This window comes from Balaenoptera acutorostrata, chromosome 7 (genome assembly GCF_949987535.1).
Source record: "Balaenoptera acutorostrata chromosome 7, mBalAcu1.1, whole genome shotgun sequence".
In the NCBI taxonomy this organism is placed as follows: Eukaryota; Metazoa; Chordata; class Mammalia; order Artiodactyla; family Balaenopteridae; genus Balaenoptera; species Balaenoptera acutorostrata.
In genome coordinates, this window is record NC_080070.1 from 66,636,484 (window position 1) to 66,654,170 (window position 17,687).

Here is a 17,687-nt window from a genome sequence, read left to right on the forward strand (position 1 = left end):
TAAGTAAATCAGAGTGGGCTCTTTTTTACTTCATCTTCTATAAAGAGACTAAGTAATGAAGTTTTATAGTAGTCATTTCCTAATAAAGACATTTGGGGGTAATAACATTTTGTTTATAAGGTACTTTGATGAGTGCTATGTGGGCTATTTAATCATAAATCAATAAAATACAATTGCTGCTCTGAAGGAACACACACATTTATATCAATACATACATAATATAATTTGACACCAAATCTGAAAGCAAGTATAGGTATACATTAGTGGGAACTTCGCTCTTACAGGAAAGAGTAAATATTTTATAAAATTGAAACGTAATTAGGTTAGGCTAAAGATATACAATTTTCTCAGGTAAATATGGTGCTAATATTCAGTTGGTGTGTGCTGGCTTATACAGAAAAACGCACACTGCTTTTTAAAAACAGACCAATAGATTAAGGCATCTTTTCAGATTGGTCAGTGTTTGTGTCTTGATCAGTGAATATTTTGTTAAATATTACAAATAACACCCTGAGTGCAATCAACAATTTATTTATAAGTCCTGCTCTCTTAATTCCCAGAGTTCCCATTATAATTTCAAAGGAAAACAAAAAAATCACACAGTTGAGCTCAAGAATCTTACACGTCTCTCCGATCTAAATCTACCTACCACAGCAATTCAAGGTAAGATGATCTCTCATGTTTCTTTCCTGCTTAAAAACCTATAATAACTTCGCACTGATTATTATATCCTGAATGAAGGGAAAGGAAATAACATTTTTGAGTACCTACTATGTGCCCAGCAAATGATCATCATGGCAATTCAATAGGTAAATATTTTTCTTAGTCACATTTTACAACATTTGAAATAGAGAATGAAACAGTTTTTTTTTCCTTTGCCCCAAGTCATCAGCTACTTAGTGCAGAGGCAGAATTTCAAGCCCACATTCCTAGACTCCAAAGCTCATGTTCTCTTTATCATAACATGCTAAATTCCAGGCATAAGCATTTTGTAGACACTTGATTAAAAACTGGTAATAAATATGAGTTTATATTTTACCCAAATCTATATACTAGTGCATTTTTCAAAATACATTTTTCTTTTTCTTTCAGAGTATAATCTACCCTTAAATTAGACCAATTCTATGTAGCATATTACAATCTGGAAATCATCAACAGTATAACTTTGAGAAATGGAATCACAGTAAAGTCCCAACTTTTAATAAATGGATGCTTAATTTCTTTGGAGATTTATTCTTCTATGCAGTTTAATTGTTTCTGACATTTCAGTAATGCTTTTATAAGCAACTTGACCTTTGATGCATTTCTTTTTTCAAGCTTGGAGCTTGACAAAATGCCAGAAATAGAGCATTCAGGAGGAGAGTTAAAAAAGCAAAACAAAGCAAAACAACTAAAATAACTGGGTTACAAAGCAATGCTTTTTCAGATAAAATTTTATCTGATTTATAATCTCATCTTCTGATTTATTTTTAATACCCTGCATGTAAATATACGCTATTTTACATTGTACTTTCATAATCTGAGGTTCAGAACATATGCAGTAACTAGGTAAGTAAGCTTTAGGGAGCATTGGCCCTATATGTTTATGAGGATAAATGTTCAAAGTAATAACTGAGTAAACAAATAAAGAAAGAAGAGACATAAACAACAGTTACACTTGAACTCTTTTACTAAAAATCAGCCTGAATACTAAGGAAACCATGATCACATTCACTTACAAACTGGCAGTGCTTTTATTCCCCAATTCTTTAAGTACCTGCTGAACAGTATCAATGAAGATAAAATAAAATCAACGTGACTACTTTCTATTGTAAAACTATATTTTCTAGCATTGTGTGCCAAGACAATGCTCTCCAGAAGGCATTAAAAAAAATCAAAACCACTATTGAACTGGAGAAATCTTAAAAAGTGCTTGGCTATGTGTACATCTGAAAGATGGAATAGAGGCTGCCTATTTGATCAAACAAGGAGAGAAGATGCAGGCAGAATGAGTTCCACAGCTAATGTGCTAAGACTTTTGAAGTCTCTACCCTGAGGGTAGGAACAGTAAGCTACTCTGCTTGGGTTTGGATGGACTTACAAAACCGTGGTAGGGAGGAATGGATGAGATGAAATACACAGAATCAAAATAACAGGGGATTTGGGGAGTTAAGATTTTTAGACAAGTTAAGTTACTGGAAAGTCAATGCTAAGAATAACAATAGATACCCAAATAGGAAAATCTTGTTAGTAATATTCTAAGATCATAAATTTTTCAAGTGATAAATTTTATAATGAGTCAGAAGTATAAGTAAATGCTATGATCATATGTGAACACTATGCTTCTATTTCCACTCTAAAGGACATGAACATAAAATCACAATCTGGAACTGATAACTGTTGACATTTATGAGCATTGCTATGTGTTAGACATGAAGTGTTTTACAGGTTTTAGCTAATGTAATTCTCCAACAATCTTATGAGGTACACATGGTTATTATACCCATATTATAGAGAAGGAAACTAAGGCATGGAAGTTGAATAATATGTGATTAATCTCTTACGATACTCCAGTAAAAGACTGTTGTGCACACAGAATCAGAAAAGTGTGGAAAGAAAAGATATGGGAGTGATTCAGCTTAAGGATTGGGGGCCCACAGAAAAGGAAAGACTTGCCCAAGGTCACACTGCAGGTTAATGATATAGCTGGGTTTCTACTATTCATTCAATGACCATATGAAGCTAGGATTTAGGGATGAAACATTTGTTATTTTCTTATGTATGAGGCCATTACAGAGATTATAGATACTATTTCACAACACTGTGCTCAATTACCTGATGCACCAAGAAACACAAATTACACTCCTCCCAAGGGTCAGACACCTGTGTTATATAAACTGCTTACAATAATCTTGAAAAGCAGAAAATATCTTGCTTTTACATGTGAGGAATCTGTATGAATCACATACAAAAGCAGTAAATCTCACTCAAGGATGCATGGGATTAAAACATACAATGCAATTTTCTTGAAACAAAACAAAAGAAACAATGAAGAAATTTGGCCAAACAAGAGTAGAACCAAAGTCAACAACTTAGGAGTAGAAAAGACAAGAGGTTATAGGCCTGATAACAAAAACGGAATATATGTCAGCAAAGGAACTGAGGCTAAATAATTGTGAGAATTCATTACAGAAGACCACATAGATGCCATGAATCCAGAAATCAAACTATCCAACAGAAATCAATAAGGTAATTTTTTTTTTAAAAGTTTTACTTGATTTTTATTTATTTATTTATTTATTTATTTATTTATTTATTTATTTATTTATTTATTTATTTATTTTTGGCTGTGTTGGGTCTTCGGTTCGTGCGAGGGCTTTCTCCAGTTGCGGCAAGCGGGGGCCACTCTTCATCGCGGTGCGGGGACCGCTCTTCATCGCGGTGCGGGGACCGCTCTTCATCGCGGTGCGCGGGCCTTTCTCTATCGCGGCCCCTCCCGTCGCGGGGCACAGGCTCCAGACGCGCAGGCTCAGCAATTGTGGCTCACGGGCCCAGCTGCTCCGTGGCATGTGGGATCTTCCCAGACCAGGGCTCGAACCCGTGTCCCCTGCACTAGCAGGCAGATTCTCAACCACTGCGCCACCAGGGAAGCCCAATAAGGTAATTTTAATGGACATATATCTGCTGACATAAGCAAGATGTTTTGGTACATCTTCCAATAAATGGTACTGACAGAAATTCACCCCATTCCATTTCTTCAGGACACTATAGAAATGAAGTAGTTCTTGAGAAAGCAATTCAAACAAAGCCAATCCCCAATCCAGCATTGTTTCAAAGATAGCATGGAAATCACTGATCATCCCGTTGGTAAACACATTTTGCAGTATAATGCACTGTTGATAATCTTTATTACTTAATATCACCTTCCACTCAGAAAAAATTTACCTTAAGGATAATTGTCCAGGTACATTATTATCTTCATTGTACGTACAAGGTAGAGACTGCAGAGTCGCAGGTATGTTTTGGAACTCCTGACTGTCAAACTGTGGCCATCACATTCTCTTTCGATTCAGTGTGCACTTAATGGATTTGATAGGGTATCAATGCTTAGGAAGAGTTTTCAACTTATTAAGCATCAGAGGATGATAAAATTCAATTCTGCTTTAGTAGAACTGAGTATCCTCAATGTCAGATTAAAATACTTTGATAAAAGGAAATAATAATCAAAATTTTGTAGTGCATTTCATTGGTTGTCCTAATTCTTCTCTCTAAAATGTCTTACAAATAAATGGTCACTAATTCCAAACATCCATTTCCAATATTTGATGTGAGAGTCTAATTCCTTTTGCCTTTTCAACTTAAAGTAGCAATGATTTAAGAATTAATATTTAAAAGAACTCAGCTACAACCTATGCTTCAAAAAATATTACATTGTAAAAGAACTATTTTTTATTTGATAAAGTTGACATGTTACAACTTGTAAATTTAGGGTGTACAGTATGTTACTTTGATACAGTTATATATTGTAGTATGATTGCCACTGATGCAATATTATCACATTACATCGTAATAGTACAGTACTATTCGCTATATTCATTATACTGTGCGTTAGATCTCCATGGCTTATTTAGTACTCATTACAAGTTTGTACCCTTAAATACTATCAATCATATCCTGCCTCACTCCCTGGTAACCACCACCCCATTCTGTTTTTTGTATTTTTTTTTAACAAGTTTGACCTTCTTTTAGATTCTTCATATAAGTGACATCACACAGTACCTGTCTCTCTCTGTCTGACCCATCCTACCTAGCACAATGTGCTCAAGGTCCAATGCAAATGGCAGAATATCTTCTCTTTTCATGACAGAATAATATTCCATTATGTATACATACCACATTCTTTTTTATCCATTCATCTGTGGGAATCTTTTTTTAATTCAAACAATTAGAGTAAAAGACTTAAAAGATAGAAGGCCAAGTATTTGGTGGGCCAAAAAGTGCCTTCGGTTTTTAAGTAAAAATAAAAGACACATTTTTCATTTTCACCAAGAACTTTATTGAACAACATATTCACCTTTCTGTTCCATTACCTTCTGCCATTTTTCAGGCAATTTCGTAATTCCATTTTCCCAAAACTTTTTATCTTTTTGAGGAAAGGACTGTTCCAGGTGCCTTTTACAGTCTTCCAGGGAATTGAAATTTTTTCCATTAAGGGAATTTTGTAAAGACCTAAATGAATGGAAATCCGAAGGCATAACATCTGGTGAATATGGTGGATGATCAGAACTCCCCAGCCAAGCTGTAACACTTTCTGCCTGATCATCAAAGAAACATGCGGTCTTGCGTTATCTGGATGGAAGATTATGCATTTTCTTTTGACTAATTCTGGATGCTTTTCATCGAGTGCTGCTTTCAGTTGGTCTAATTGGGAGCAGTACTTGTTGGAATTAATCCTTTGGTTTTCCAGAAGGAACTCGTAATAGAGGATTCCCTTTCAATCCCACCAGATACACAACATCACCTTCTTTGATTGAAGACCCGGCCTTTGGTGTTGGTTGGTGGTGGTTCATTTCGCTTGCCCCACAATCTCTTCCATTCCACATTATTGTACAGTATCTACTTTTCATCACCCGTCACAATATGTGTTAAAAACGGGACATTTTCATTACGTTTGAGTAGAGAATTGCATGCGGAAATATGGTCAAGAAGGTTTTTTTTGCTTAACTTATGTGGAACCCGAACATCAAAGCAATGAACATAACCAAGCTGGTGCAAATGATTTTCAACGCTTGATTTGGATATTTTGAGTATGTCGGCTATCTCCAGCATGGTATAACATTGATTGTTCTCAATTAGCGCCGCGATTTGATGGCTATCAACTTCAACTGGTCTACCCGAACTTGGAGCATCGTGCAGCGAGAAATCTCCAGCGCAAAACTTGGCAAGCCACTTTTGACACGTTCGATCAGTCACAGCGCCTTCTCCATACACTGCACAAATCTTTTCTTTTTGCGTTGCAGTTGCGTTTTTACCTTTCTTGAAATAATAAAGCATAATATGCCGAAAATGTTGCTTTTTTTTCTTCCATCTTCAATATTAAAATGGCTACACAAAAATTGACCAATTTTGTTAAGTCTTTTTTTAAATGCACGCTGATATGGCAGCTGTCACATACAATCTAACAAAATTGTTTCAAATGAAGTTAAAGGCAACTATGTGCTACTAGAGTCAGTTTTTTCTTACGGAAAAAACTGAACAAACCTTTTGGCCAACCCAATAGTTTTTAGAGTAGAATTGGGAATAAAAGTGCTGCCACAGATAGAAACATCAAAATTAAAAGCAGGTACTTCGAACATACATTTAAGGCAAAAAATTAAATACACTAGAGAATTTACATAATAAAAACGCTTAGATGGATTCAGGGAGAGAACTCCTTTCCATTAGAGTGAAAAATAGAAATTCATATAGCATTGGCATGTTTAGTGAATAAGGTTATGGGAAATTGCACATGGTTAAAAGTAAAGGAAGGATTCAGAATAATGAGGAAATGAAGCATACTAATCGAATGTCATTTGGGCAGTTATTGCATTACTGGGTCATGCATTACAGCTTGAGATTTATATATCTGTGGGGCTCATTACCTAATTCTTCTCCTTCTGGTAGTGACTTGGCATGATAAGAATCTGGAATTAAGGGATGGAGAATCTAAGAGTGCTTTACAAAGAGTACCTGTTTTTAAAAGTACTTCTGAAACAAATTAAAGTTTTATGAGAACAATACAGGGATAAAGAGATCCTGGAGCAGCAACACAACTCCTAAAGCAGGACTAAAGCAGAGGTACCAGCGCGTACAGATCATTTCACCAAGGGACACTGAAAAATACACGTTTCAATGTTTGTAAGTTTTTCTGTTAATTAAATATTTTCTTAGCAAAGAAAATGCATTTTGCTACTAAATATAAGGACTCTCCTTGATGTATATGGCTGTTGTTGTACTTGGTTCATTTGTATCCTGGTCATTTTATTACTGATTCGACCACTTTCTAGGTTCCAGCTTCCACTCTTGCTCTTCTCCACTCAGCGGCCAGACAATCCTTTTAAAAACAATTCTGATCACATCATTCCTCTCCTGAAATCTTCCAGTAGCTTCCCATTAATGTGGAATTATCTCCCAAGTCCTAAAAGGCCCTCTATGATTTGGTTCTTGGTCACATCTACCCTTTTCCAGCCACACTGGCCTCTGTGACACTCCTGGAACACTTGAAGCATTCTCCTGTCTGGACTCTTCCTTCTGGCTGTAATACTTTTCTCTCTGATACTCACTCTATTGCTCCCTCACGTCCCGTCTCTGTTTAACTTTCTTCTCCTAAGAGAGGCATTGCCCGGCCATTCTGTCTAAGATACTCTTCTCCCCACTCATAGCTCTCCATCACAACACCTTTCTTTGTTTCCAGGTATTTTTCCCAATTGTTATTGTAAAATATATACATTAATGTATATACAATATATGCATTAATGATGCCTTGTATCTTTCTGTGAGTTTGTTCTGTCTCCTTCCCCTAGAATACAAGTTCTACAAAGTCAGGCATATTATCTGTTGTTCGTCTCTCACTGCTGTATCCCTAATGGTTAAAAAAGTACCTGGCACATAATACAAACTTATTAAACATTTTCTGAGTAAATAAATAAATGACACCTAGCGACTTTAGGCAGTCATAATAAGGAATACTTATAACTGAACTGAAAGACAACCCAATTAAAAACAGTCAAAGGATTGAATAAACATTTCTCCGAAGAAGATACACAAATAACCAGCAAGCACATGAAAAGATGCTCAGCAGCATTAATCATTAGGAAAATGCAAATAAAATCACAATGAGATACCACTTCACTCTCACTAAGAGAAAAGAAAAGAAGAACCGGCGTTGCTGAGGACATGGAAAAATTGAAACCCTTGTATGTTGCTGGTGGGAATGCAAAATTGTGCAGCCATAGTGGAAAGGTTTGGCAGTTCCTCACAACATTAAACCAGAACTACCATATGACCCAGCAATTCTAGTCCTTGGCATATACTCAAGAAAACTGAAAAGATATGCCCACACAAACACTTTCCCACAGATGTTCATAGCAGCACTATTCACAACAGTCCCATGGAAACGTCCCGAATATCCATCAACAGGTGAATGGAAAAACAAAACAAGGGCTATGGAACATTACTCAGACATTAAAAAAGAAGGAAGTACTGATACACACCATAATGTGGATAAATCTTGAAAATATCACGCTAAGTGAAAGAAGCCAGGTACAAAAGGTCATATATCATGTGATTCCATTTATAGAAATATCCAAAACAGACAAATCCATAGAGACATAAAGTAGACTGGTGGTTGCCATGTATTGGGGGATAAGAAAACAGGGAGTGACTGCTTAGTGGGTACTGGGTATTCTTTTGGGGTGATGAAAAATGTTTTAGAACTAAATAGCAGTGGTGGTTGCACAACATTGTGAAAATACTAAATGCCAGTGAATTGTACACTTTAAAACACAGTTACTTTCATGTTATATGAATTTCACCTCAATTAAAAAAAGAGAACAAAAAACCATGATGTGTTTATAACAGTCTATAAAGGCCCTCAGGATCTGTCTGGTCCCAGCTACATTCTACTACCCACCCCCCATCTATCTCTCCTACACACACACACACACACACTGAGTCACACTCAGCTCACACTCCTGGCCTCATGCTCAGCCTCAAACCAGCCAGGTGTGCTCCATCTCAGGTCTTTACACTTGTTCTTCCCCACATATGGCACAGATTCCCCACACTTGCCTGACAGCTTATTCCCTCTTTCCTCTCGGGTTCTGCTTAAACGTTGCACCCCAGAGAGGTCTTCCTTGACCACCCAAAATAAACTAATATGCTCTCCCATCTCTCTCACCCTGTGTATTTTTCTCCACAGCACTTATCATCATCTGACTCATGACATTTTACTTATTTACTTTTTAATTGTCTGTTTCCTCCCTAGAATGTGAGGTCCATGAAGACAGGTACATTATTTTCATCCTGTTATAACCATTACATGTAAACAGTGCCTGGCACAAAGTAGGCAATCAGTTAATATTTACTAAGTAAATTAAAATCATTTATATGAAGTTCCAGAATAAGTAAACATAAAATGCTCAGGGACACCTTCCTATGTGGAAAAACCATGTAATATGCAAAAGCAAAATGATGAACAAAAAATTCACTTAGAACACCACTCTGGAGAAGGGTTGAATAGGAACCAGAGGGATGAGGCCATGAGGGTCCAGGGAGTTTCAATTCTATTAGTAAAGTTCTATTTACTTAATTGGATAATATTTTAATGGATGTTTATCTTTATGCTTTATGACGTGTAATACTGTAAGATCTTTTGTATGCATCAAATATTTCACAACATTTTAAACAGGTTAGCAGTATAATTATTTGGTAACATTTTAAAAATACTAAACATATTTAAACAAATTACTTGCTTCTTTTTTTTCAAGAATATTATTTTACTCTTTAGAAGAATGTAGGGACGTTTGGCTAAAACTGCATGGAGGCTCCAAAACTAAGAATGATCAACACTGGGTGGGGAACTCAGCCTCAGAAACAGTGACTTCTGTTACTCCATCCCTAACGCAGCAGGAAGGAGGTTTTCATCCAGTCCTGAACAGATCACCAGCTGCTTTGTATTTATACTCACTTAAAACTGTTTTCTTTTTGCTTTGAATGGTAAAATCAGTGATAAATGAATTCACAAAAACAGTAGCTACAGAGAAAAAACGTTTACATATAATCAGGAATCACATTAGAAAGCCCTGATGACATATTTAAGATCATTTATAAATCAAAATGGAGTAACTATGGTTCAGGAGCCGGGTGGCCACTGTGCATGTGGTTTCAGACACATTCCTGCATCACTGAGAACTTTTCTCTAAACTGCATCAAACACAAGGACAGCACCAACAGTTTTCAAAATACTATCTGTAAGCAGCTACTAGCTGCAACCTTGTAATTTCAAAGTCTGCCTCCCCACCCCCTTTGCAACTAGGTAATCTTTTCGAACCCCAACCAATCCTTGCTTACCAAGCACCCTTACTTCTTGCCAGCTCCAATCCTAAATCTTGACAATTTATATAACCTTAGGGTTTTTTGCCTTTATAAGCTTCCCCCATTTTGTAGTCCAGCAGAACACAATTCAAGTGCTTCTTGGATCTGTGTCTCCTGGGCTGCAGTCTTAACAAATCCCCCCAAAACACATTTCTGTTGCCTCAACCAGGTTCTTGGAATTCTTGATTAACATTACATTAGAAAATATTAAAATACATGGCTTCAACTGAAAATGGAAAAATTTTGCTATGATTCTGGTTTCTGTTCTAACAATGAAATTTATTTACTGGACTCTGTATTGGCCCTATTGCCCTCAGAACAATACAATCAGTTGCTGGGTATGTAATATTTTAACAGTCACAACTCCAACAAGACTGGCATCAAACAATCATAGGAGATGATGATGGAAAATTGATCTTATTTTTCTATTTGTTGATATACTGGGTTGGCCAGAAAGTTCGTTCAGGTTCTTCCATAAGATCTTACGGAATAACCCGAATGAACTTTCTGGCCAAACCAATATCTCTGGCTGACCTCTAACAGTTGTCAACTTGACTTCATGCACGTCTACCTTTTAGCTGAGAGAAGAGAATTCCTCTCTGATCCTGTAAATATTCAAGACAGGCAATTTAATAATCCAGAGTGCCTTAAATCAGCACAAGTATCAATAATCAAATATAATGTATTTACTTAATATGGAAATTTCACTTATCATCTACTGATCATGAAAACAACTTAATGTCATTGCATTTAGCTGGATTCACTGCCAGAAACTGAGTTATCACCATAGAAAATTAAAGCTTCCGAGATTTTGTCCACTTTTTTAAAGAGATGAATAAACTGAGCTGGTGATAGTAGAAAAGATTTGTCCAATGTTTTACAATTAGTGACAGAACTAGGATTAGAATTCATGTCTCTTTATTCATATTTCAGTAGTCTTTCCAGTATACCTCTGGTGATGATTTGCATACATAATATCTTGGTTGTACTATCCAGGTATATAATCTCAAAAGTTGCTGAGAAGAGCAGAGTACTGCTTTGGCTAAATGAGTTGGGATTTCGTAACTGTGACTGGCCAAACCACAGTAAGAGCCTGTCAAAATATTTCAAGCAGCAGTATCAATCACGATTTAGAATATACTGTGACTAAGTAGTGAATGAAAGTTGTTTATATAAAGATAAGAACTTCTGATTGTGGTCATTTTTAAAAGTTATTTGCCAATTCCCCTTCCTATTAATTAGAGATTTCTAAGAGCTACTATTTGTATGCATTTTTATTTTAAGCTGTATTCTAGCTATAAGGAGGTATAATACGTAATTAGTAATTTAATGAACTTACTGAAAATAAATTCTACCCCAAAGGTTACATGCATACATGGAATACACTCATAAAATCAGAGACTTTAATATATCGACCCATTTCTTGAAACAGGAAAGGCAGAACGGAAGATAAGTAGGGTTGTTGATTAAGCCTAGCTAATGTCTTTGTACCCTAGGAATGACTCTGAGAATTGATTCATGACTCCAGGTGACCTACTACAGATTTGTTAGCTCTTCCAGAGTAGAAATTATGAAACTGCACATCACTGATGCAATACAGCCACCCACCTCCACATTCCTATAAAACAGGGCTTTCACAAGCCAGTCGACCTTGCCTGTGTGCAGAGATGACCTTGTTTGTATATGTACTAAGGCCACTGTCTGGCTTTGGTGGAAAAATGTCGTAAATAATATTTTGGTTATAAATTCTTAATTACCTGCAGAACTCTTAATTCTCTTTTTCTGAAGAAAAAAGTAAGCTATTTACTGATAATAGAAAATTCCACACAACAACTTCTTTACAGAAGAAATAAGCAAGCAGAATTTAAATTGCACTTTTGAAAGATTAAGTATTAATTTTAATTGAAAATCTGGATATACTTAAGTAATTCCTTAGGAGACACCATGTGAGTTTAATAATGAACTTGAATTTGGGGATACGGTGCCAATTATTCCATAATTTCATTAGGACCTCTATTTGGTAATAGGAGGACATACATATCTTGATTTATATTGCTGTTATCTTTCAGAATTACAGTAGTGGTCATGTAGAAAAAGTCTTTACAGGATGCAAGGGGATAAAAGAGAGAAAGTAACAGTATTATTCCCATACCAATAATTGTTTTTAGATGTAAAATGCATTGCCATCTGTCACATTCACAGAGTCAACAGCTTAAGCAAAGGAAGGTAGAAATATTTCCATATAATTTAAAAAATCAGAAAACTACATTTCAAAACCTACTACATACTGAGATAGTAAAAAAAAAAAAAAAATGTTTTCCTTCCTGAAACACAGCTATGTCATTAAAATGCATTGAGTATAACAAAGTACAAGCTATAAAGTAAAGCATAAGCATAAGGGAGTCAGATAAGAGAAAGGAAGAAAATTCCAACACACAATGTAATATTTTGGTGTGAGCTTTTGATTGCCATTTTACCTCAAGTCCTTTTTTAGGGCCTTCTATTGATCTGAGCTGTCAGAAGACAACTACACTACTTTAAACACAACTTCATTAAATGTCTTGTATAGAAAGCACATTTTAAAGATGCATATAATGAGATACATGGAAGAGGATTTTGTAGTAGACTTATTTTTCTGATATTTTATGAAAACCAGCAGACATAGCATCTCTATATGCTAATGTGCTTTCTTCCAATCTGGAATCAGGTGCTTTTCAGGGAAATTCAACATTTGTAAGTGAAGAACCAACAAACTATTCAGATTTACAACTCTTTCTGGACCACCCCCATGGAGGACACTAGCTGAAAGAGCCACAGAGAGATAAGGCAGACACATTGCTATGGAGAGATGAAAAAGGAACTGACTTCAGAGACACAGGGACCTGGGTATGAAGAAGAGGTTGCCTCCTTGCTAGATGCGTCACCTTGGCCACGTTTTCTAACTTAGAGCTGAAGTGGCACTCTGCTCAGAGTCTGGAATGCAGAACTTTAAAAAATGATAGTGTCTGTTTGTTCTCCCCATGCTTTCCTCCCATAATCTACTATCTTATAGCTTAACTCAGAGAGACAGACATGCTCGAATAAGAGTAATACAAGGAGAGCATCATACAAGCCATGATAGGGATACAAAGAAATTGCTACTATCAATAGAATGCAAGGCGAAAGCATTTGGTTCTGAGGGGAAGAGTGAGGGAGACTTTGTGGAAAAGACCTTTCAATTTGGCTCTTAAGGAATAAGTAGAATTTCAATAGAAATATATGGGTAGGAGAGTGTATATCAAGTTGATGGAAAAGCAGAAACATGGCATACATAACTGAATGGTCTGAGAAGTATCAAGCTTCATTCACGTGTGTGCTGGCACCATTCTAGGTACAGTGCATACATCAGTGAACAAAATATAACAAGCATTCTTTTCCTGACAAAGTGCATCAACTGACTAACCTAGTAGAAGGAAAAAAGTGCACAAGTATGTATCAGATTATTTTTTGCCTGATATTGTATTATACAAGAGATATTTGCCATATATGTGCTATGTGCCTAGAACTATGTGCTGTGGGTAATTAAAACCCAAATAAATATGACTTGTGGTTTCCCGAAATTTATAATCTAGTCCAGGGGACAAAATGAACTCATGTGAAATAATAAATAATCACATTTTGTGGCACTGACTATAAAAGACATCAGTTAAGAAGAGGAGATAGCCCTCCCTCCTCACCGGGTCTGTGGGTCTGTCCGGCGGCCGGGCTGTCTTTGCGGACCCTGCCCTGTGACTGGGAAGGACCCGGCAAGCCCGGCGTGTGGTATAGACGAGGACGTGGTGGGGCAGCTGCCTGCTGGCATCCTCTGCACTGCCCTCCATCCCCCAGCCAGTGTGGGAAGTAAAGATCAAACTGAAAGGGAGGGAGGCATGGAGGCAGGAGCTAGCGGAGTGATGGGAAGCACATGAACCAGGGCCGACACCCGTGTGGCTGACAGGGTCTTGGTGCTCTGGGCAGGTGTCAGGCCTGAGCCTCTGAGGTAGGAGAGCCGAGTTCAGGACACTGGACCACCAGAGACCTCCCGGCCCCTCATAATATCAATCAGTGACAGCTTTCCCAGAGATCTCCATCTCAACACTAAGACCCAGCTCCACTCAGCGACCAGCAAGCTCCAGTGCTGGACACCCCATGCCAAACGATTAGCAAGACAGGAACACAACCCCATCCATTAGCAGAGAGGCTGCCTAAACTCACAATAAGCTAACAGACACCCCAAAACACACCACCAGACGCGGTCCTGCCCACTAGAAAGACAAGATCCAGCCTCATCCACCAGAACACAGACACCAGTCCCCTGCACCAGGAAGCCTACACAACCCACTGAACCAACCTTAGCCACTGAGGGCAGACACCAAAAACAAAGGGAACTACGAACCTGTAGCCTGCAAAAAGGAGACCCCAAACACAGTAAGTTAAGCAAAATGAGAAGACAGTGAAACACACAGCAGATGAAGGAGCAAGGTAAAAACCCACGAGACCAAACAAATGAAGAGGAAATAGGCAGTCTACCCGAAAAAGAATTGAGAGTAATGATAGTAAAGATGATCCAAAATATTGTAAACAGAATGGAGAAAATACAAGAAACGTTTAAGAAGGACCCAGAAGAACTAAAGAGAAAACAAACAATGATGAGCAACACAATAAATGAAATTAAAAATTCTCTAGAAGGAATCAACAGCAGAATAACTGAGGCAGAAGAACGCATAAGTGACCTGGAAGATAAAATAGTGGAAATAACTACCACAGAGCAGAATAAAGAAAAAAGAATGAAAAGAATTGAGGACAGTCTCAGAGACCTCTGGGACAACATTAAACTCACCAACACTCAAATTATAGGGGTGCCAGAAGAAGAAGAGAAAAAGAAAGGGACTGAGAAAATATTTGAAGAGATTATAGTTGAAAACTTCCCTAATAAGCGAAAGGAAATAGTCAGTCAAGTCCAGCAAGTACAGAGACTCCCATACAGGAAAAATCCAATGAGAACACACCAAGACACATAATAATCAAACTATCAAAAATTAAATACAAAGAAAAAATATTAAAAGCAGCAATGGAAAAGCAACAAATAACATACAAGGGAACTCCCATAAGATTAACAGCTGATCTTTCAGCAGAAACTCTACAAGCCAGAAGGGAGTGGCAGGACATATTTAAAGTGATGAAAGGGTAAAACCTACAACCAAGATTACTCTACCCAGCAAGGATCTCATTCAGATATGACAGAGAAATTAAAATCTTTACAGACAAGCAAAAGTTAAGAGAATTCAGCACCACGAAACCAGCTCTACAACAAATGCTAAAGGAACTTCTCTAAGTGGGAAACACAAAAGAAGAAAAGGACTTACAAAAACAAACCCAGGGCTTCCCTGGTGGCGCAGTGGTTGAGAATCTGCCTGCTAATGCAGGAAACACGGGTTCGAGCCCTGGTCTGGGAAGATCCCACATGCCGCGGAGCGACTACGCCCGTGAGCCACAACTACTGAGCCTGCGCGTCTGGAGCCTGTGCTCCGCAACAAGAGAGGCCACAATAGTGAGAGGCCCGCGCACCGCGATGAAGAGTGGCCCCCACTTGCCACAACTGGAGAAAGCCATAGCACGAAAACGAAGACCCAACATAGCAATCAATCAGTCAATAAAGAAATCTTAAAAAAAAAAAAAAAGTTGCTTATAAAAAAAAAAAAAAAAAAAAAAAAAAACAAAAAACAAACCCAAACCAATGAAGAAAATGGTAGTAGGAACATATACACCGACAATTACCTTAAATGTGAATGGATTAAATGCTCCAACCAAAAGACATAGGCTCGTTGAATGGATAAAACACCAAGAGCCATCTATATGCTGTCTACAAGAGACCCACTTCAGACCTAGGGACACATACAAACTGAAAGGGAGGGGATGGAAAAAGATATTCCCTGCAAATGGAAATCAAAAGAAAGCTGGAGTAGCAATTCTCATATCAGACAAATTAGACTTTAAAACAAAGACTGTTACAAGAGACAAAGAAGGACACTACATAATGATCAAGGGATCAATCCAAGAAGAAGATATAACAATTGTAAATATTTATGCATCCAACAGAGGAGCACCTCAATACATAAGGCAAATGCTAACAGCCATAAAAGGGGAAATCGACAGTAACACAATAGTAGGGGACTTTAACACCCCATTTTCACCAATGGACAGATCATCCAAAATGAAGATAAGTAAGGAAACACAAGCTTTAAATGATACATTAAACAAGATGGACTTCATTGATATTTATAGGACATTCCATCCAAAAACAACAGAATACACTTTCTTCTCAAGTGCTCATGGAACATTCTCCAGGATACATCATATCTTGGGTCACAAACCAAGCCTTGCATACTTAAGGAAACTGAAATTGTATCAAGTATCTTTTCCGACCACAACACTATGAGACTAGATACCAATTACAGGAAATAAAGTATAAAAAATACAAACACATGGGGGCTAAACAATACACTACTAAATAACCAAGAGGTCACTGAAGAAATCAAAGAGGAAATCAAAAAATACCTAGAAACAAATGACAATGAAAACATGATGATCCAAAACCTATGGGATAAGGCAAAAGCAGTTCTAAGAGGGAAGTTTATAGCAATACAATCCTACCTTAAGAAACAAGAAACATCTCAAATAAACAACCTAACCTTACACCTAAAGCAATTAGAGAAAGAAGAACAAAAAACACCACAAGTTAGCAGAAGGAAAGAAATCATAATGATCAGAGTAGAAATAAATGAAAAAGAAATGAAGGAAATGACAGCAAAGATCAATAAACCTAAAAGCTGGTTCTTTGAGAAGATAAACAAAATTGATAAACCATTAGCCAGACTCATCAAGAAAGAAAGGGAAAAGACTCAGATCAATAGAATTAGAAATGAAAATGGAGAAGTAACAACTGACACTGCAGAAACACAAAGGATCATGAGAGATTAGTACAAGCAACTACAGGCCAATAAAATGGACAATCTGGAAGAAATGGACAAATTCTTAAAAAAGCACAACTTTCTGAGACTGAACCAGGAAGAAATCGAAAATATAAAAAGACCAATCACAAGCACTGAAATAGAAATTGTGATTAAAAATCTTCCAACAAACAAAAGCCCAGGACCAGATGGCTTCACAGGTGAATTCTATCAAATATTTAGAGAAGAGCTAACAACTATCCTTCTCAAACTCTTCAAAAATACAGCAGAGGGAGGAACACCCCCAAACTCATTCTACGAGGCCCCCATCACCCTGATACCAAAACCAGACAAAGATGTCACAAAGAAAGGAAACTACAGGCCAGTATCACTGATGAACATAGATGCAAAAATCCTCTACAAAATACTAGCAAACAGAATCCAACAGCACATTAAAAGGATCATACACCATGATCAAGTAGGGTTTATCCCAGGAATGCAAGGATTCTTAAATGTATCAATCAGTGTGATACACCATATTAACAAACTGAAGGAGAAAAACCGTATGATCATCTCAATAGATGCAGAAAAAGCTTTTGACAAAAT

At 37.1% G+C, this 17,687-nt stretch overlaps 1 protein-coding gene across 1 annotated transcript in view; it reads right to left on the bottom strand.

Annotated features, from left to right (window-relative positions):
* The window catches only part of THSD7A (thrombospondin type 1 domain containing 7A), a 487,237-nt gene that overhangs the window by 143,015 nt on the left and 326,535 nt on the right, over window positions 1–17,687 (bottom strand). The gene's annotated exons all lie outside the window — the stretch shown is intronic.